Source organism: Anolis sagrei, chromosome 4 (assembly GCF_037176765.1).
Source record: "Anolis sagrei isolate rAnoSag1 chromosome 4, rAnoSag1.mat, whole genome shotgun sequence".
Taxonomy (NCBI): domain Eukaryota; kingdom Metazoa; phylum Chordata; class Lepidosauria; order Squamata; family Dactyloidae; genus Anolis; species Anolis sagrei.
Window position 1 is genome coordinate 193,445,150 of NC_090024.1, and position 20,621 is coordinate 193,465,770.

The following is a 20,621-nucleotide window of genomic DNA, read 5'->3' on the forward strand; positions in this document are numbered from 1 at the left end:
GAAAGAAAGAGATAATGGTGCATATGGAAATATAAGTCAAATCATATGTGCCTTCAAGTTGTCTGTCTGAAATATAGCCTACAGCACCTGGTATTCACCAATGGTCTCCCATCCAAGCACTAGCCAGAGCTCTTTTTAGTTTCCAAGTTGAGATGGAATGAAGGAGTGATGTGAAGGAGTGATGACATTATTATGTCCCATTAAAGTGACAATGCGCCTCTGGACTATTTTTGGCACACCATTTTAGTCTGGACACCCATTGACAAATTCCAGACCCCTGACACTAATGCTTCACACCATTTTGGCCAAGTATACAGGACATCATGACATAGGACTAAAGACAGGCCATACTCCCCAGATACATACACTGTTCCTACCCCACTGACCATGTATGGACATTACCCTTGAAGACAGGAAGGATGACATCGCCTGTAGCTGACCTCACCTGTAGATTACCTCACCCTTAAGAGTCCAACCAATCGCTTGGCAGTTATGTAATCCCCCACTGTTGCTATGCAGACTTTGCTGAAGAGCACCAAAACCTATATAGGCTGTGCTTAGACAACAATAAAAGGTCATCATCATTCACTTCTACACCCTGCCTCCCGCCTGGTCATTATCTCGTTTCAACATCTGGTGACCGACGACGTGATAAGATCCAGGCCTTCCATCCCATGCTTACCGCTGGAATAGCTACAAGGTGCGCACCTTCAGTGAGTTTTCTCACTCCCACAAATCGTAAGTATGGGATTAAGTATGTCAGTTCCGCAGCTGAGGCATGCACAAGAACTGTACAGGTTGTTAAGACAGGCAGGGTATTTTGAAGTAAATCAGGGCCAGGTAGAAGATTTACTTGGAGAAATCAGGTATCATTGTTTATGGTATCCAGAACAAGGTTCATTGATCCCATCGGATTGGGTCAGAATAGGTCAAACCTTTCATGAAAAACCCCAGGGGACAATTCAACAATTATTGATGTGGAAGCAATGTTGTGAAACAATCACTCTCCTGGGAGTGACAGATAATTGCCCACCCGTGGCTCCGGTTGCGAATCAACCTCTCCCAACTCAGATCATAAATCCTCTTTTTACCCCGCTCGAGATGGGACATTCACAGCTAGCCCTCCCTATCCTGCCTTCATGTGTCTTTGCTTTTGAATCATTCCCCGTCGATCCAAATCTCCCCTCTACTTCTCTTGAAAATAAACAGCCAAGTCTTGAGAAGTTGTTACAGCCCCAGCCACTGAGAGACATGATTCCTCAGACCATTCAGAATGCTGGGGGCCGAGAAAACATAACCGCAACCCTTCCTGACATGACAAGATTCGGGGAAGCTATATCCTCGACTGAGCACATTCAAAACACAACAGCCATGATTCCAGATCTAATTTATGGCTCCGACACATTCACTAAGACAGCTGGCCAACCGGAGCTCCCAACAATGACATTTGATCCTGCTTTTCCATACATTCAGTGGGCTCCCGAAATCCAAACATTTAAACAGTCTGACATTGATCACCAAACAATCATCAATATCATAATTCACCTCCCAGATTTTGAGTCTGAAAAGACACATGCTTTTGCAGGGGGAGTTACATAAATAAACAGTCCCTATACCACATCTGGGCAGACCGTCAGGTCGCAAATTCCTTACTTTTCTTAATACATCATTGATAAGACAGTTTAACGACCCCTATCCCATTCCCATAGTTTCAATCGGCACTAGCTAAGATACGGCTGTGTCGGTGTGATTTTTTAACAACCCCTCTCTCCAAAAGACAACATTAAAGCATTTCCATTCAGCAAAACATAAAGCTCCCGTGTATACTGTCATTAAATTTCTTACAAAATGGTTTTCAAAATGAACTTCTGTTCAATCAAAAGTTCCAGAATTAATACATACACAATATACAGTTAAGGATCAATAGAGAATCCTCATTCTTTTTAAAGAGTGTTTTGATAAAAAAGCTTTCTAAGTTTTATCTTTGATAAAGATAGACAATACACAGTCCTCTAAAAATTGTCAAATTTCATCTCCTTTAATGCTAAACAATATTGATTAGTTATAAGATATAATGGGAGCCACTACAACTCTTTAAGATAGTTCTTTATGTTATACTAACCCTCAACTGAGAGATTGTTTGAGATTATTTTCATTTATTATTGCTATTTCATAGCTATAATTTTACTCATTGTTATTGTTTCATAATTATAAGTTTTCTACTGTCATAAATTATGATATACATGTCTAATATGATTTTCTGAGATTGATTTTCATTTGCTTAATCAAATTTGATACACATACCCATATACAACAATTTAAATACTGATAAAGTTGGTGTTGATTTCATAATCAAGAGTTGTGCTTCTTAAAATCTATAGTTCACAACTAAAACACATTCTAAACTCCACCAACAATAAAATTAAACCAAACTTGACACACAAAACTTCAAGTCCCTTTCATTTTAAAGGGTCAATTATATATAAGACTCAAATTACACTACATTCAACTCACACTTCTTCCTAAATTTTAATCACACCTAAACGATTACATGCTTGGTTTCCATGCCTTTCATCTGATACTTACAGATAAATCAGCTTCACAAAAACACGCTTCTTACAAAACATTGGTTAATAAAACATGCTTACATGATAACATATCTTGCTATATTATTAGTCATATTACACTTTAGACATTCAGTTTAAAATTGAGTTTATTAAGTCTACAAATCATAGCTTTGTTTGATGTTCCTCTTCCTTTCCTAAAAAGACCACACTTTCCCCCCCTCCATATCAAACACAACATGCTAAAATCAACACTCACTTCTTACAGACAGACACACACCCCTATTCGTTACCCACATTTAAAAATTAACAAAACGATACTCAAAACCAGACATTCATTGCTTTATTCACACATTGATATCTACCTTACAAGACACTAAAATCCATAAAACAAAAAATCTCTCCCTCTCTCTCTCTCTGAGAGACCAAAGCCAACACACGCTGCTCAAAAAGGAGGGCCATACATTCCACAAGCCGTGCAAGACACGGCCAGACTCTAAAATCTGATCATACACACACACACACCAACGTTGCCTCCCTCCTCCCTTTCTGTCTGTGTTAAAATAATTTTTTTGATTCATGATTGTTTACCTTTTGATTTATGCTTGATTAATCTGTTTTATGCTTTTAATTTGTCTCTTTTATACAATATTATAAGATGTTTTTAAATATGCTTTCATTCTGCTTTCATGCCTAATACTTAAAAACTACAATTCCCTTCCTTACACACCGATGCCCACTCTATACTATGCTGGTCAAAGACCATAATAAATCATTAATTGATTGATTAATAGCTACCACAATCCTTCCTCTACAACAAAACACAGCCCTATAAAAGTCATGCCTTTTCATCTTCAAACTACAAAACCTATTATCCATTTCTCATTACACACTCACTAAAGTTTTTCAACAGCTTTACTGTTGATCATTGCCTCACTCATCCACATATATTTCAACAGATTAAAACCACTTACCCATAACATTGCTCAAAATACATTCCCTAAAGATTTTAATACAACATTTTCTGCCTTGGTCAAAGACACATTCTCTAGTTACATTTAATTAACCCCTCACAAAACAAGACACACCAACATATTCTCAACCACTTTCTTTATACCTTTACATTCATGAGGGTCCCTCCTACAATAAAAACTACCATCAAACCCTCTTATTACAACGCTACGCTTACAACGTTCTGCTCTTCCTACACATCTTTAACATTCCATACGATGGCCACACAAAACAAAATTGCTGAGCGTTCAAATCATACCTCTATAAAACCATCTGCTTCTTCTCACACACAAAGAGAAGGGGGAGTCACCCCCTAGCCTCTTCGCTGCTCTTCTCCTTTCGCTTTCCAAAGGCTTTCCCAATGGCCTTCCTATACGTGTTATTTACCATTAATCATTTGAATTTAATTTTATCTGATTCTTCTTTCGTTACCAGGATCCAGAAGCATTTCCCTCTCCCTACCCCCTTCTACTCCCTTTGATACAGGTTGCCAGATCCGGAGTGAAAAGACCCAGCTCCCCTCATCGCCTAAAGTCAAAGATACTGCTGTGACGGGTCGATTTGAGTTAAAGTCATAGAGTCAAGGAGTTAAAGGAGACCTCGTGGGCCATCCAGTCCAACCCCCTGCCAAGAACCAAGAGTTCCTGCTTCAACTGTCATAAACCTATGAACTTTAACAAACACAACTTGCTTTTTGACAACATTGTTTAAACACACATTCTCTGTCATTAACTTCTTAAATCAAGCGCTTTGGGTTCCTGTTCGCTACATTTGCCTCTAAAAAGATGACGTGACACCAAGGCCTTCAAAATCCCATTCACCTTCCAGTCTATTCTATGTGTTGTTTCAAATCTCACAAATAACTTCAACAAAATACTTATGCATGTTGTTTTTTAATGACTTAGCTTAACATTTTAAACAAAACACTGTACCTGCTTGGTAAAACTTTTATTATCCAATTTGTTTACTCTACACAACTATTGATGGTTATATAATAATCTGCTACTGCTACATTTGCCCATTATTATAAGCTTCTTGCTAGCCTCACGCTCTGCTGACCTTTCCCCTCCACCTCAAAGTGATATCCTAATACATGACCTGACTTCCTGTCGACTACAAAAAACAGTTCAAATTGCTTTACTATTGACTGGCTGTTTGATCATATGCTGCTACATTCAATACATCCCATCCCTGTGACAGCTTTACCAGCCACGGCCCTTACAAGCCCCTCCTAAACATGATGTCCTTTATACGTACAAATTGTTAAAAAAACAAAAAAGGGGGAGATGAAGGAGTGATGTGAAGGAGTGATGACATTATTATGTCCCATTAAAGTGACAATGCGCCTCTGGACTATTTTTGGCACACCATTTTAGTCTGGACGCCCATTGACAAATTCCAGACCCCTGACACTAATGCTTCACACCATTTTGGCCAAGTATACAGGACATCATGACATAGGACTAAAGACAGGCCATACTCCCCAGATACATACACTGTTCCTACCCCACTGACCATGTATGGACATTACCCTTGAAGACAGGAAGGATGACATCGCCTGTAGCTGACCTCACCTGTAGATTACCTCACCCTTAAGAGTCCAACCAATCGCTTGACAGTTATGTAATCCCCCACTGTTGCTATGCAGACTTTGCTGAAGAGCACCAAAACCTATATAGGCTGTGCTTAGACAACAATAAAAGGTCATCATCATTCACTTCTACACCCTGCCTCCCGCCTGGTCATTATCTCGTTTCAACAATGGAACCTAGTGTCTTTGGGGCAGTTAGGTCCTTTTGAGACAGGTTTACTACATGCAAAAGATAAAAACAATACTATACATATATTTGTTAAAATTCTATAAAACAGGGCCACAACAATTGTACAGTCATACCAAAATCATTTGCAGTTTGCTTAAAAATATTTTCAGAAATGGAAATATTCTTCCATTGTGGTTGCTGTTTGCCATCAAGTTGACATTGGCACGGGTTGCATCTACACTGTAGAATTCATACCATTTGGCACCACTGTAATTGGTGCCAAATTGTCATGGCTCAAGGCTATATAATCCTGGGAGTTGAACTTTGGCAGAAAAACCTCAAGACCTTGTAACATGACTTCTCTGACATTGAACCCTGACAGTTAAAGTGGAGTCAAACTGCATTATTTCTACAGTGTAGATGTACCCTTAATCTCAACTCAATGAAGAAGTGACCTCTAAGAACCACAGTTTTCAACTGCCTGACTCAGCTCTTGAACATTCAATCCAGCTATAGGGTGGTATTCCCTTTGCCTACTGCTATCTACTTTAGTGAATGTGATCATCTTTTCCAATGAGTCATGTCATCTCATGACATGTCCAAAATGAAACAGACACATTTTAGTCATCTTGGCTTCCAATAAGAGTTTCTTCCTGGGAATATATAAATAAACATTTATAATCTTGAAGATGAGCAGGAAATTGTTGAGGTTTCTTGTTATTGTGCACAATAATGAGACAAATAAAGATTTGCATCCCTAATTTGAGGTTGTCAATAAAGAACCAATAGAATTTCTAACTGACCATTTTCCTATCCAGAGTTTAATGCGAAGAGCCTTCCGTGCCACAAAATCATTGAGAGAACTGACTTGCAGGGGACTTCCAAATCTTTAATTGTGGTTTTGTAGCAGCAACCAAAAGTAAACCTGGGCAGCTTTAAGTGATTCATTGAAGGGGCACTGACTGGAAATCAGACAGTTAATATGTTTGCCCAAAGACATAGGATAGGACATCTTTTCTAAAGCTAATGTGATCTGGGTCTGATCTTAAGTTTAAGGGAGTAACCTACCTGGAAACTCTATGTAGACCATCTGGAGGTTCATGAAAGAAGAAACTGAGAAACATAAATGTATGAACAGCCATTTATTTAATCATACCCAGGAATGTAGCAAAGAAAATCCTATGACAAGCATGACAACTGTTCTCCTCCAGATGTTTTGTACTTCAGCTTCCAGAAATCCCAGCCAGTTTACCAGCTGTTAGGAATTGTGGGAACTGAAGTCCAAAATATCTAGAGGAGCACAGTTTTGAGAAACTTTGTGTTAAATGAACTTGGAGGCACATAAGAACAGAAACACTTAATTGTAATTCAGTTTGTGTAGCTGAAAAGAGAGGAGTTGAATTTTTAAAGGTGCAATTCCATCTATTTGTTTGGCTTGGAATGATCATGACATTTAACTATTTCATGAAAGCACCCTTTGAGCATTCATTTTCTGCATTGCCTGCATAATTCAAATGTAAAATATAAAAACAAAGGACAACAATTCACAAAGCAGGTGCATCTGCCTGTAAAATTATTTAAGGACATACTGAATAGTAGTTAGAAATATGGACATTTTAAAGGCTGAAAAGATAATGAATCCCAAATCAGAAAGGTAATTACTTGCAAAGTAATATGAATTTAATTTTTGGACTCAAACTAAAGCCCACCTGCATGGATCTGGCTCCGACCCCTCAACAGGTGTTTGCTATTCAACCACAAGTAGCCTAGAATGACCACTTGAAAAGGTATCATTTTGTAGAGTCCTGTATGCACATGCTTGCATTGAGTAAAGTTATATCACCACTGCAGAGAAGGATATGTTTACCAATGAAACTGAAATCAGAACACATTTCCCTTGCATAGTCATAAATCATTCTTACTACTTCATAACAGTAGAGAAAAAATCCACTTAAAATGCGGTTTCTGCCTCCTGGAGAATTCTGGGGTTTGTAATTTAGTGAGGCTGTTAAAGGCTCCCCTCTAAACTACAAACCCCAGAATTCTGCAGGAGACAGAATCTGGACTTTAAGTGGATTTTTTATCTAGTGTGATGAGGCTTTCAGGTATCCATGTGGTGCTATTTAGTGTTTTTCATGCAATTAGGTATACCTCTCACACAAAATTTTATCTAGTCTGGCAACACTTAGTCAGATTCAGTGGTTAGCCTAGAAGTATTAACATTGGTCTTAAAGACAGGGGATACTATGGAAGTTGTCAAAAGAATTCTCTCATTGCTTCACATATTGTGTTTACACACACCTCTCAGTTATCTACCTAGCTTTCTTATATTGCCCACTAATTGGGGCTTTATCTTTATAACAAATAGTTCCTTCTGAACTCCTGATCAGCAGTAAACATGGATAAAATGGTTTCTGTATTGGTGTGGAATTCATCTTTTTAGAGAAAGAACATGAGAAATAGATGAAGAAACCAACTATTAACATTTTATTATTTCCGCAGGCAAACCTCCTCAAATACAGGAAAAGCTTGGGGTACTTTCATACTGTGGTTTACAGGTTTATATGAGCAAGTGAGCATTTTCCATAACTTGCCAGTTGCATTTGATTTAAGTGATATTTCTTTTTAACTGCTGACAGGCCAATACATGGTTAAAGTATTCCACACAGCCATGAATGTACTTTCAAATGAATGTACTTTCAAAAACTGAGCTGAAAGATTTTGGTAACATCAAGCAGGAAATTTTAAGACAGTGGAAGGAAGCACTGTGTTGAAAAAAATGAGAAACTTGCTATTAGCTCATCAGTGATGTCTTAAGAAATTATTGGTGTGGTTCATGGTTATGGAGGCCCCTGGCAGCTCAGCGGGTTAAACTGCTGAGCTACTGAACTTGCGGACCAAAAGGTTAGAGGTTCGAATCCGGGGAGAGGGTGAGCTCCCGCTGTTAGCCCCAGTTTTCACCAACCTAGCAGTTCAAAAACGTACAAATGTGAGTACATCAGTAGGTACCGCTTCTGCAGGAAGGTAAAAGCACTCCATGCAGTCATGCTGGCCACATGACGTAGGAGGTGTCTATGGGCAACATTGGCTCCTCGGCTTAGAAATGGAGATCAACACAACCCCCCAGAGTCAGAAATGACTAGACTTAATGTCAAGGGGAAACCTTTTCCTTTTTATGGTTGTGCTACAAATGGTTATTCTTTGATATTGTATATTGTATAAGTTTCCCAAAGCTCAGTAGATCATATAAATTATTACAGAATTTCAGCAGAATATGAATATATTACAGAAGTGAACCTTTAATACATTTTAAAAATACAGCCACCTCCTATTCAGTGCAATATGTCATGGTCAAGGTCAAAAGTGGTTATCTGGAGAAGGCATCTGGAAATAAAAATTCAAATCCTGTTTCTAGCACATAAACACACAGCACATAAAGCTTTACATTTTGTTTTTTTTTCCCTTTCCACACCTTATTCTTAGAATATATACCCTAAAGCACTAGTTCCTTTCTGATCTTGAAAACTAAGCAGGACCAATGCTACTTAGGATTTGAATGGGAGATCATTAATGAATACCAGGCACTGTGGGATATATTTCAGAGAAAATCATCTCTGAGGCCTCATCTACACTGCCATGTGATGCAGTTTCATAATGCAGTTTAACTGCATTTAAGCCAGTATAGATATGATCTGAATATTCCTTGCCAAAGAAAACCTGTGAAATTCATGTGGTTGCTATGAGTTGACTATTGACTTAAAGGTACACACACACACACACACACACACACATACAGACACACATATTAAAAGTTAACTTAAAGGCATACACACACACACATATTAACAGTTGCAAAAATAGTAATGTACCTTTTATTATACTTAAAACAGTGTAAACTGATATTCTGCTGCTACCTAGTGGCTAGATCCTGCCATGTCATCAAAACACATTTTACAAAACACAAAGCTAATTGTATTGTCGAAGGCTTTCATGGCCGGAATCACTCAGTTCTTGTGGGTTTTTTCGGGCTGTTTGTCCATGTTCTAGAGGCATTTCTCCTGACGTTTCGCCTGCATCTATGGCAAGCTTCCTCAGAGGATGAGGAAGCTTGCCATAGATGCAGGCGAAACGTCAGGAGAAATGCCTCTAGAACATGGCCATATAGCCCGAAAAAACCCACAAGAACAAAGCTAATTCTTCAGCTGTTGTAATTGCTTTAGGCTTTAGGGCTTCAATGGAGCAGCCTCCATGTCTCCTGCCTCATGTCTCATCACTGGGTGCCTTGTGCCTCTGCTTCATGCTCTTATCTGCTTTGGGAAATTGCTGTCCGCTTTGCTCTTGTCCAGTTTGAGGAACTTTGGGTTAGTTGAGTTTGTGTGCTTTTTTCCTGGTATGTTTGGCTTGATGAAGAGAGGGGGAGAGAGAGATTAAGAGAGGGAGGGAGGCTGGAATGTGTACAATATGAAGAAAATGATTCTTCTGCCTTTTTGATTTGTGCTTCCTTTGTGCTTCTACCATTCTAAAGTTGATCTTTCTTTTTATTGTTCATGTAAATGTGTATTTATACATTATTTGTTATTTATAAAGTTCAGACTCTTATTTAAAAACAAATAACAAAAAAATGGGGGGAATTTTCAGGTGGCTGGAATGGATTAATAGCATTTCAATGGGAAAATTCTCTTTAAGACAATAGTGATTTGACTGAAGAGTTCAGCCATGGAACAAATTAAACTCTTAATTCAAGGTATTGCTGTACACTAAAAATGGATTTGGGAGGGATAGCTAATAGACTGGATGATAGACTCAGAATCCAAAAAGACTTTAACAGGTTAGAAAGCTGGGTCAAAATTAATAAAAATGAATTTCAGCAGGGATAAATATAAGGTAAAGGTGTAGGATGGGTGACACCTGCCTTGAATACTGTACATATGAACACTTTCTTTTGTTGTTTAAAATAATCTTTATTAGTTTTCGTTAAAATAAAAACAAAAATATAAGACATACAATAGCTGGATGGGGAGATATAAGAGGGGAGGGGGTAAAAGATGGGTTAGATGGAAGAGGGAGATAGTATAGAGGGGGTAGGATAGAAAGAATGCTGTTTGGTTGTTACTGAAGATGGGTATTGTGGCAGGTGAGGAGAAGGAAGTTAGAAAAGTCACTGTGAGGGAAGGGGGTGTGTGGATGGTTGAGGTGAATCAGATGTTGACTTCCCGGTATCTTCCAGAGGTGCTTCCTGTTCTTTTGTTCTTGCTTCCTGTTGTATTTCTCTTCTTTTGTCTTTCTTCTGCTCTCCCCTTTTTGTTTTGCTTTCATCTCTTTCATATGATTATTGTCATGTTTTTTTTCTTTTGTCAAATATATTGTTACTTGTTTCCAGTCTATTTCTGTTGATGGAGTGCCCTTTCTTTTTGATAGTATATAGGTTAGTTTATCCATGTTTCTTATGTCCAAGATCTTTGTTAGCCATTCTTTTTCTTCCGGGGGTTCTTCATCCTTCCAATGTTTTGCATATATTATTCTGGCTGCTGTTGTTAGTAAGAATAAGAGTTTGTCCTTATTTTTTTCCATCTTCAAGCTGTGAATCCCTAATAAGAATGTTTCTGGTTTCCAAGGTATATCTATCTTTAGTATTTTTTGTAATGATTTTTGTATGTTTTTCCAATAATGTTGTGCTTTCGGGCAGGTCCACCATAAGTGGTAGTATGTCCCTTCCTGTTTTTTACACTTCCAGCATTTTGTGTTTGTGTTTTTATTGAATTTGCCTAATCTGTGTGGTGTTAAATACCACCTGTGGGCTATTTTAAACCAATTTTCTTTAAGTTCCATTGCTTTTGAATATTTTAATTTCTTATTCCATACTTCTTCCCATTCTTCTTTTCTTATTTCTCTTCCTAGATTTTCTTTCCACTTTCTCATATAGGTTTTCCCATTTTCTGTATCTCTTTCTTCCTCTAGTAGTTTTTTGTATATCTTTGAAATTAGTTTGTTTTCGGTTTGCATTATCTTGTCCCAGAAGTTTGTACCATCTTCAAATCCTTTTTCTTTGTCTATCTTGAAATGTTCTTTAATTTGTTCGTATTGAAACCACGAGATTCTGCTGTTTATGTTTTTTAGTTCTTGTTGTGTTTTGATCTTAAATTCTCCTCCTTCCTTTTTTATTATGTCTTTGTATTTGGGCCAGTCGTTCCAACCTAACGTTCTTCTTTGAGAGGCTTCAAGTGGTGATAGCCATAATGGAGTTCTCTTGTATAGTTTGTCTTTGTGTCTGTTCCAAACTTTGATTAAGGATGATCGCACAAAATGATTTCCGAAATGCTTTTCTTTTTTTGCTTGGTCATAACCCAGATAGGCATGCCAGCCTGACCTCAATCCTTCCCCTTCTATGTTTAAGATCGTCTTCTTTTCAAGTTTTGCCCAATCACGTATCCAGATTAATGCACAAGAATCATGATATAGTTTAATGTTTGGTGTCGCTAGGCCTCCTTTGTTTTTCCTTTCTGTCATATTCCTATAGTTTATTCTCGGTTTTTTCTTTTGCCAGATGAAGCGCATCATATCTTTCTTCCAACTATCTAGTATTTTTTGGGATCTAATTATTGGTAAATTTTGAAAAAGAAACATTAGTTTTGGCAGCATTGACATCTTTACAGCTGCTATCCTTCCTAGTAGTGATAATTTCATATTGCCCCAGTTTTCTAAATCTTTTTTAATTTTTTTTCCATTTTTCTATGTAATTGTTTTCCATTAATTGTAAGTTTTTTGCGGTAAGGGTAATGCCTAAATACTTTATTTTTTGTGTTATTTGGATGTTCCAGTCTTTTCCTATTGTTTCCTGTTCTTTCTTTGTAATGTTTTTTTTTCCCAAAAAGACTTTAACAGGTTAGAAAGCTGGGTCAAAATTAATAAAAATGAATTTCAGCAGGGATAAATATAAGGTAAAGGTGTAGGATGGGTGACACCTGCCTTGAATACTGTACATATGAACACTTTCTTTTGTCAATATGCTTGGATTACTATAGCAATGTAATCCAAATGCCAAATATACTGACACACATAGCTCTTTAACTCTGCATTTGTGAGCCTGAGGGAAAACTGCATTTCTCTATGCCTCTGTAAACATGTGAGGAAGTGGAAGGAGATTACTGCCCCCCCCCCCATTCTATGACTCTCCTATTACTTCTCTTGCAATAGTGGTAAAGCAGGGTGGTGGGCAGGTGAAAAAGAGGGTTATATTTCTTCTCAGGTTCAGGCTGGAAGCATTTGGGGCTGTCATGTTTGCCATGGATTGGGAAATGTAAATCACAGTAACATTGCTAGCAACAAATTGATGTCCAGAATTGTATCAGGTTTTTAAGGACCTAGGACAGCTCCCAGTGAAAACTGCTGTTTGTGTGGGTGTTCATCTAAGCATCTCTTTAGCAAATCTGGCCTGCAGTTCCCAAGATGTACTTTTAGCGGTGAGCTGGAAGTTTGTGAAATTAATCTCCGTTTTTCCTTTTTCTTGCAGCTGTTGTCTTGAGAACATGTAGGCATTCCTGCCTTATCTCCTCATTGACGATCACTCGTGTCCAAGTACGATTGTCTTCCAGGTGTTGTGTCTTGACAGTGGGTCTGTAGGTGACTGTAGAGACCTATTCTTGATCCACATGTTCTTTCACAATGAGGGCATTGATTTCCAGGTGGAAGGTGGTCCCACCTTGACATTAAGTCTCCCTGGACTTAATGTCAGGGAGAAACCTTTACCTTTACTATTGCACATAATCCCTGATCATTCCTTGTGTTGCTTACTGCTCATAGCCAACTTTTTACTTTTTTCTGAAGGTAGGAGGGCCTTAAAGTTTAGACTAACAGTTCATCATCTCAATCTATAGCACAGCCACTCTAGCATTTTTAAGGTATATTTAGTAAAATTATCAAGACATAATTAGCATGCAATTTTAGCTTGACGTGCCTTCCTCTTGACACATTTCTCCCTTTCACCATCCATTCATGTCTCTTTGAATTCCACAGGACTGTTGGTAACAGCTAACCCCCCATTAAAATGCTCAAGGGCCAGGGCTCCCCCGTTCTTGGTGTCTCTTAAAGCCCATTTTTAAGATGGGCTTTAAGTCCATATTTAAATCTCTTTTCCTGTCCACTTCATTCAGTTTTCCATTCTTCAGTTGGGATTATAGTAACTGCTTTGGGAGGTTGTGATCAGTCCAGTGAAGTTGGTGGCAGAATATCATCTCTTCAATGCTGGTGGTCTTTGTTTCTTCAGCACACTGACATTTGTCCACCAAGAGATTTGTAGGATTTTTCAGAAGCACCACTGATGGAATTCCAGAAGTTCCAGAAGTTGAGTGTGACATCTCTAGACAGTCAATGTTTCGCATGCATATAACAGGGTTGGGAGGACAAACAGGCATCTTGGTCTTGCTACAAATCTCCCAATCCTCAAACACTCTCTGCTTCATTTAGAAAAATGCTGCACTCGCAGAACTCAAATGGTGTTGTATTTTAGTGTCAATGTTGACTTTGGTGGAGAGGTGGCTGCCAAGGTAGCAGAAATGGTCAACATTTTCTAACATTACAGCATTAGCCTGTATTTCGGGCATTGCAGAGGGACTGGCTGATGCCTGTTGAAAGAGCACTTTGGTTTTCTCAATGTTCAGTGAGACACCAAGCATTCTATATGATTCTGCAAAGGTATTTAGAGTTGTTTTTAAAAGTAGGCTGAGGGCCTAATGAGTACAGGTTGTGAGGCATATGTAGATGAAATGCCGGGGGGGGGGGGGGGGGGTCTTCCCTTGATCAGTCCCCTCTGCCACAAAGGTGTAACAAGTCTGTCACAAAGCTTATTAATCCCCAAGAAATTCAAATTAGGTATGAATTATTTATACAACAATTATTCTCCTCCAGCTTCCCTCCCAACCCCCCCCCCCCCAATAATTTATTTATTTATTTATTTGCTTTATTTCTCACAATGCCTTATACTGAGCATAATAACATTAAATACAAACATTAAGTTAAACTCAGGAATGAACACACCAACACATCCCAAAAATTCAGTATCAAGAAAAAAATGAATGTGCTTTGAAAAAAGAAATACATTGCAAAGAAAGAGAATTTGCTTTGGAGGTCCCAAAGGAGTCTTCACATTGAACTAAGAAATTTGAAATATTATTTAGGTTTGCTGTTGCTTTAAAATTGCTCCTTTCATGCTGGGATTGAAGAAATGCATGATGCCTAAGGGCAAATCTTATTAAAACCTTGAGACTGATTATACTGAAACAGTCCCATTTTATTTGGAAGATATATCTCGACACAGGGGAAACATTTGCCTATGAGACATCAGAGAGCCAATGAAGATTTTTAATACAACATTTGAACACATCAAATTTTTAATCCTCCCACTGAACCTGCAATTTTATGTTTTTTTAAAAAAATGTGTTGTCAAAGGCTTTCATGGCTGGAATTACTGGGTTGTGAATTTTCCGGGCTGTATGGCTATGTTCCAGAAGCATTATCTCTTGATGTTTTGCCAACATCTATGGCTGGCACCCTCCGACGTTTTGAGGTCTGTTGGAAACTGGGCAAGTGAGGTTTATATATCTGTGGAATGTCCAGCGTGAGAGAAAGAACTCTTCTCTGCTTGAGACAGGTGTGAATGTTGCAATTGGCCACCATGATTATCATTGGATGGCCTTGCAGCTTCAAAAATGTTTCCTACTTTAAATCTTCCAAGCATCTGTTGCCTTTTAGGGATGCATCTAAAGCAGTGGTTCTCGACCTGGGGTCCCCAGATGGTTTTGGCCTTCAACTCCCAGAAATCCTAACAGCCGGTAAACTGGCTGATATTTCTGGGAGTTGTAGGCCATAACACCTGGGGACCCACAGGTTGAGAACCACTGATCTAAACTAAACTGAGTTATCAACAATAAAGCTAATAGCTTCTTATAAATCCAGGTATACCTGGGATAGATTTAAATACATATTTTGATCAAAAGGAAATACAAATGAAATACATTAGTTTAGCTACATGAATAATAAATAATAAAGACCTGGCTCTTTATTATTTGTTTATTTATTTCACTTGTATACTGTTTTTCTCAGTAGAGGGGTATAAATAAAAATTATTATTATTATTATTATTATTATTATTATTTCTCACCCCAGCGGGGGATTCAAAGCATTTTCCAACATAATTATGGCAAAATGTAATGCCTCACATACAGAAATCTAACATAATGATAATAACATACAATTATCAATTAAATCATAAAACACAACATCATTTACCCTTATAACATGGAATGTAAACAATTAAATTCACATCATCCAATAATCGTAATCCAGGCCGTTCCAATTATCATATCTATTCCACATAATCCCTAATCATTCCTTGTGTTGCTTACTGCTCATAGCCAAGTTTTTACTTTTTTCTGAAGGTAAGAGGGCCTTGAAGTTTAGATTAACGGTTCTCGGTCTACAGCACAGCCACTCTATCATTTTTAAGGTATATTTAGTAAAATTATCAGAACAGAATACGCATGCAATTTTAGACCAAGCAAGATGTAAAGCTATTAGCATGTGTTGTGACAACCATGTGATGACCATATGCACCACTGAAATCTGGTATGTTCATCACTGAAAATTATTCTGCCAAAAAAGACCATCAAAATCACTTTTCCATTTCCAAGGAGTGGTCATGGAATTTCTTTATGAATTTTTGCAGACTTTTCATTATGTGTTCTTTCAGATTAGGTTATGAATAGATTAAACTGCTCTTCATGTATATTTACAGTATGTGCAATGAGTAGCTGGAATTGTAATTTTGTTTTTGTTGTACTAAATAGAAATGTTCAGGCATCTCAAACCAAAATTTCTTATTGCTCAGCATTCATCCAAAAACTGACATGTAGTAATAGCTCAACAATGTTCAATGCACTGCTTGAATAATTTTTTTAAAAAAAACCCAAGCCCAAAATGCAATACAAATAACTATTATGGTTAGAACAGATTCTTATTCATATGGACAATCAAAATAAGTGGTGGAAATAGCAAAACAGCCAATCTATTTCTTTGGTGCTATTGTTCAAAATTAAAGCAGTTTGATTAATTGCATTTTGGCAGTCAGGCTGGAGTGAACATAGTGACTCTCTCAGGCTGTATGCAACACCTGAGTGGATCCCAAACCACCACCCCAAATCCTCAAAAGCCCTGCAATCATAGAATCATAGAGTTGGAAGAGACCTCATGGGCCATCCAGTCCAACCCCCTGCCAAGAATCTGGAAAATTACATTCAAAGCACCCCTGACAGATGGCTATCCAGCCTCTGTTTAAAAGCCTCCAAAGAAGGAGCTCCCACCACTCTCCAAAGCAGAGAGTTCTACTGCTGAACAGCTCCCACAGTTCTTCCTAATGTTCAGGTGGAATCTCTTTTCCTGTAGTTTGAAGCCATTGTTCTGCGTCCTAGTCTCCAGGGCAGCAGAAAACAAGCTTTCTCCCTCCTCCCTATGACTTCCCCTCACATATTTATACATGGGCATCATGTCTCCTCTCAGCCTTCTCTTCTGAAGGCTAAACAGCTCTTTAAGCTGCTCCCCATAGGGATTGTTCTCCAGACCCTTGATCATTTTAGTTGCCCTCCTCTGGACACATTCCAGCTTGTTGACATCTCTCTTAAATTGTGATGCCCAGAACTGGACACAACATTCCAAGTGTGGTCTGACCAAGGTAGAATAGAGGGGTAGCATGATTTCCCTGGATCTAGACACTATACTCCTATTTATGCAGGCCAAAATCCCATTGGTTGTTTTTTTTTTGTTTTTTGTTTTTTTTTTTGCTGCCACATGACATTGTTGGTTCATGTTTAACTTGTTGTCCACAAGGATTCTAAGATCTTTTTCACACATACTGCTGTTGAGTCAGGCACCCCTCCCCCCCCCCCCAATTCTGTATCTTCACATTTCATTTTTTTTCTGCCTAAGTGGAATATCTTACATTTGTCCCTGTTGAACTTCAATTTATTAGTTTTGATCCATCTCTCTAATTTGTTAAGATCATTTTGAATTCTGGGGTATTGCCTATCCCTCCCAATTTGGTGTTGTCTGCAAACTTGATGATCATGCCTTCTAACCCTTCATCTAAGTCAGGGGTCTTCAAACTTTTTAAACAGAGTGCCAGGTCATAGTCCCTCAAACTGTTGGAGGGCCGGATTATAATTTGAAAAAAAAAAACATGAATGAATTCCTATGCACACTGAACATATCTTAGTTGTAGTGCAAACAACACTTAAAAGCAATACAATAATTATAATGAAGAATAATTTTGACAAATATAAGCCTATTAGTATTTCAATGGGAAGTGTGGGTTGCTTTTGGCTGATGAGATAGCATTGTTGTTGTTGTTGTTGTTGTGTTTTCGAGTTGTTTCAGACTTAGGTTGACCCTGAGCAAGGGCCGGGTAAATGACCTTGGAGGGTCGTATGCTACACAAACCCTTCTATATATTTCAGTTGGTATTATTTGGAAGCAATTGTACCACAACATCACATTAAAAGCTCCCCAAAATGCATGTAAATATGAAAATAACCCCAACATATACTCTCAAGTATCACCAAACCCTGGACTACTATGCAAATATCTCAATTTATCTGTGCTGTTGTCCCAAAATGGCAAAAGGAAGTGACATGACATCATTTTTTTTTGAGGGACTGCTGAGGGACTGCTGAGCAAAATGAAGGTATTTGGGCTTGCTGCAGGAAGGAGATTGCACCTGCTGAGGAAAATATGGTCGAAATTGGATCACATTTTGGAACAAAGGAGCTTGTTTTTAGTGTCTGAAGCCAAGTTTAGTTTAGACATACATTTTTATGTTTTTATTGACAATTTCCAATTTTTTCATAAAGGGGGAGGGGGGTCAGAGAAAAAAGGAAAAAGAAAGAATGTGAGGTCGTGGAGTTATTGTTAATAAACTAAGTCTTTACAAATATCTATTATTTGTCACAGAGGGAGAGAGTAGGAGTCGGGGGGAGGGGGAGAAAATATTGTACAAATTTAAAATTGATACATCACGAAAAATATGGTGCAAAAAGAAGATTGAGTCACATGTTGTCCACAAGCTGCATTTTTCTCATCACCTGTCTAGGAAAATTCCTCCACATGAGGACTTTTACTACTACCCAGATCTTTTCCCAACAATAAAAAGAATGGAAGCAGGACAATCCAATGACATCTGTACATCCGTGTGGGCCACTGCATAGTAAAAATATTTTCTGTACTCCAGATGAGAAATTCAAGATAATTCCAGAGTACTTCCTGAATATTCACAGGAAGAAAATATACTATTTCTGGAATGAGGCAGCAGATGGCAGTAAAGTAAAATAAATTGAATAAGTCAGCTCATTCTAAAGGAAGTCTATCCATGATGCACTCTTATTTCATACTTTATCAGTCCATTTTCTTCATGCCATTTACAATATTATACATTTTATAACATTTATTCTATAATTAGATTTTTAACACTTAAAAATTTGCCTTACTTGCATCTTTTGATTTATCAATTTCAGATGGACTCTTTTCTATCTCTTCCAACCAGCCACAACTTTACAAAGTAGTCTAATATTAGCAGCACTACAGATTTGCACAACATTTTTAATTATGCTTGCTTTATTCTTGTCTTTACATTGTCACATCCTTAATAATTAATTTTAATGCTAAAGTACTACTATTACTGCAGTTCATTGTGTCTGTATTATACGCCCAGTTGCTACCTCCAACAAAATTGGACCCAATGAACAAATTGCTGGATGCTAAGTAAAAACTTGTATAGATCCCATTGATTCAAAGAATGTATTCAAGATGAATCTAGCAATTGATTTCAGGCCATTTTTTTTAAAAAAAAATTAATTTTCATATTTATAATCACAGATGCAAAGCAATTAAATTGAACCAAGAAACTAGGGCAGTGCTATGACTGATTTTGTACTATAACTTCAAGATTAATTTCCTGAGCAAATAGAGTCAATTTAGATGCCTATATTATGTACTGAAATTTCAAGGACCTAGTCATGTATATTGAATTCTCTGAGTCATTCACCATCCTGAAAGAAATTGGAGGCATACTTTTGATGTAGTATATCATTTTCTTTATGGCCATAAAAAATCCTTCCTCCACTACTGTTTTAACTAATACCCAGTCCTTGGGTGATGTCACAATGACTTTGATACCCTCCAACTTCCCAACTTTGATGCATGACATATTTTATGGAGAGCCCCCAGATGACTGAAATAGACAACAGTTCTACTATAGCACCCATCAATCACATTACATATAAGCAGCTAGTTGGTATTTAAGAGGAGCAAGTGGGCCATCAATTTCATAAATATTTTTCATTGCCAGTCAATACTTCCTGCAAAGAAAAAATGGTCTCATCTTGCAGTCCTTTGGGGCCTCTCCACCTGGCTAATAAATTTGATTAAAGCTCACTAATGTCTGTGAGAAATTACCTTCTTTCTTTTCCCCAAATATTTGTAAAAATAGGAAAATATATCGTGCATTGGGGAAAAGATGCCAGCCAAAGAATCTGGTTGCAATGGGAAAGTGTCTTCAGTTTATTGATTTTTTGCACACTTGGTTGTAGGGAGGCAAGCTGTGAAAACAGATGAAGCAGTGAGGGGAACCCCTCTGAGAACAACCTCCATCCTTGTTGCCATTATTGTGCCATCTCTGTGCTTCTTGGCATGAACAAACTCATGAAACAAACCACTTGTCCATTTGCTTTCTCTGGTTTGGGGGAAAAAAAACACTGAGGTGAGAGGTTAATGCTACTGCACTAAGTGAAAGGCTTCTTCTATCCAGGAACACTTTTTCTCCTGACAACATCACCATCCTAGGCTGGATCTACACTGCCCTATATCCCAGGATCTGATCCTAGATTATCTGCTTTGAATTCTATTATATGAGTCTACACTGCCAGATAAATGGTGATAAACAGATAATTTGGAATCAGATCCTGGGATATAGAGCAGTGTAGATCCAGATAGTTGTTTTTGAACTGTGGTGTTGGAGGAAACTTCTGAGTAACTTGGACCACAAGAAGATAAAACCAGTTCATACTCCAAGAAATAAAGCCCAACTGCTCACTGGATGGAAGGATATTGGAGGCAAATATGAAGTATTTTGGCCACATAATGAGAAGACAGGAAAACTTAGAGAAGACAATGATGCTGGGGAAAATGGAAGGAAAAAGGAAGGGGGACTTGGAACCCCAAGTTTCAGCGGTGACCAGGGGAGCAT

The 20,621-nt window shown here is 38.0% G+C and overlaps 1 long non-coding RNA gene across 1 annotated transcript; it reads left to right on the top strand.

Annotated features, from left to right (window-relative positions):
- The first annotated feature begins 276 nt into the window (after positions 1-276).
- LOC137097001 (uncharacterized) lies at positions 277-4,709 on the top strand. Its single transcript, XR_010909888.1, has 2 exons — positions 277-738; positions 4,011-4,709. It is a non-coding gene; the product is annotated as an uncharacterized lncRNA (long non-coding RNA).
- Positions 4,710-20,621: the final 15,912 nt, after the last annotated feature.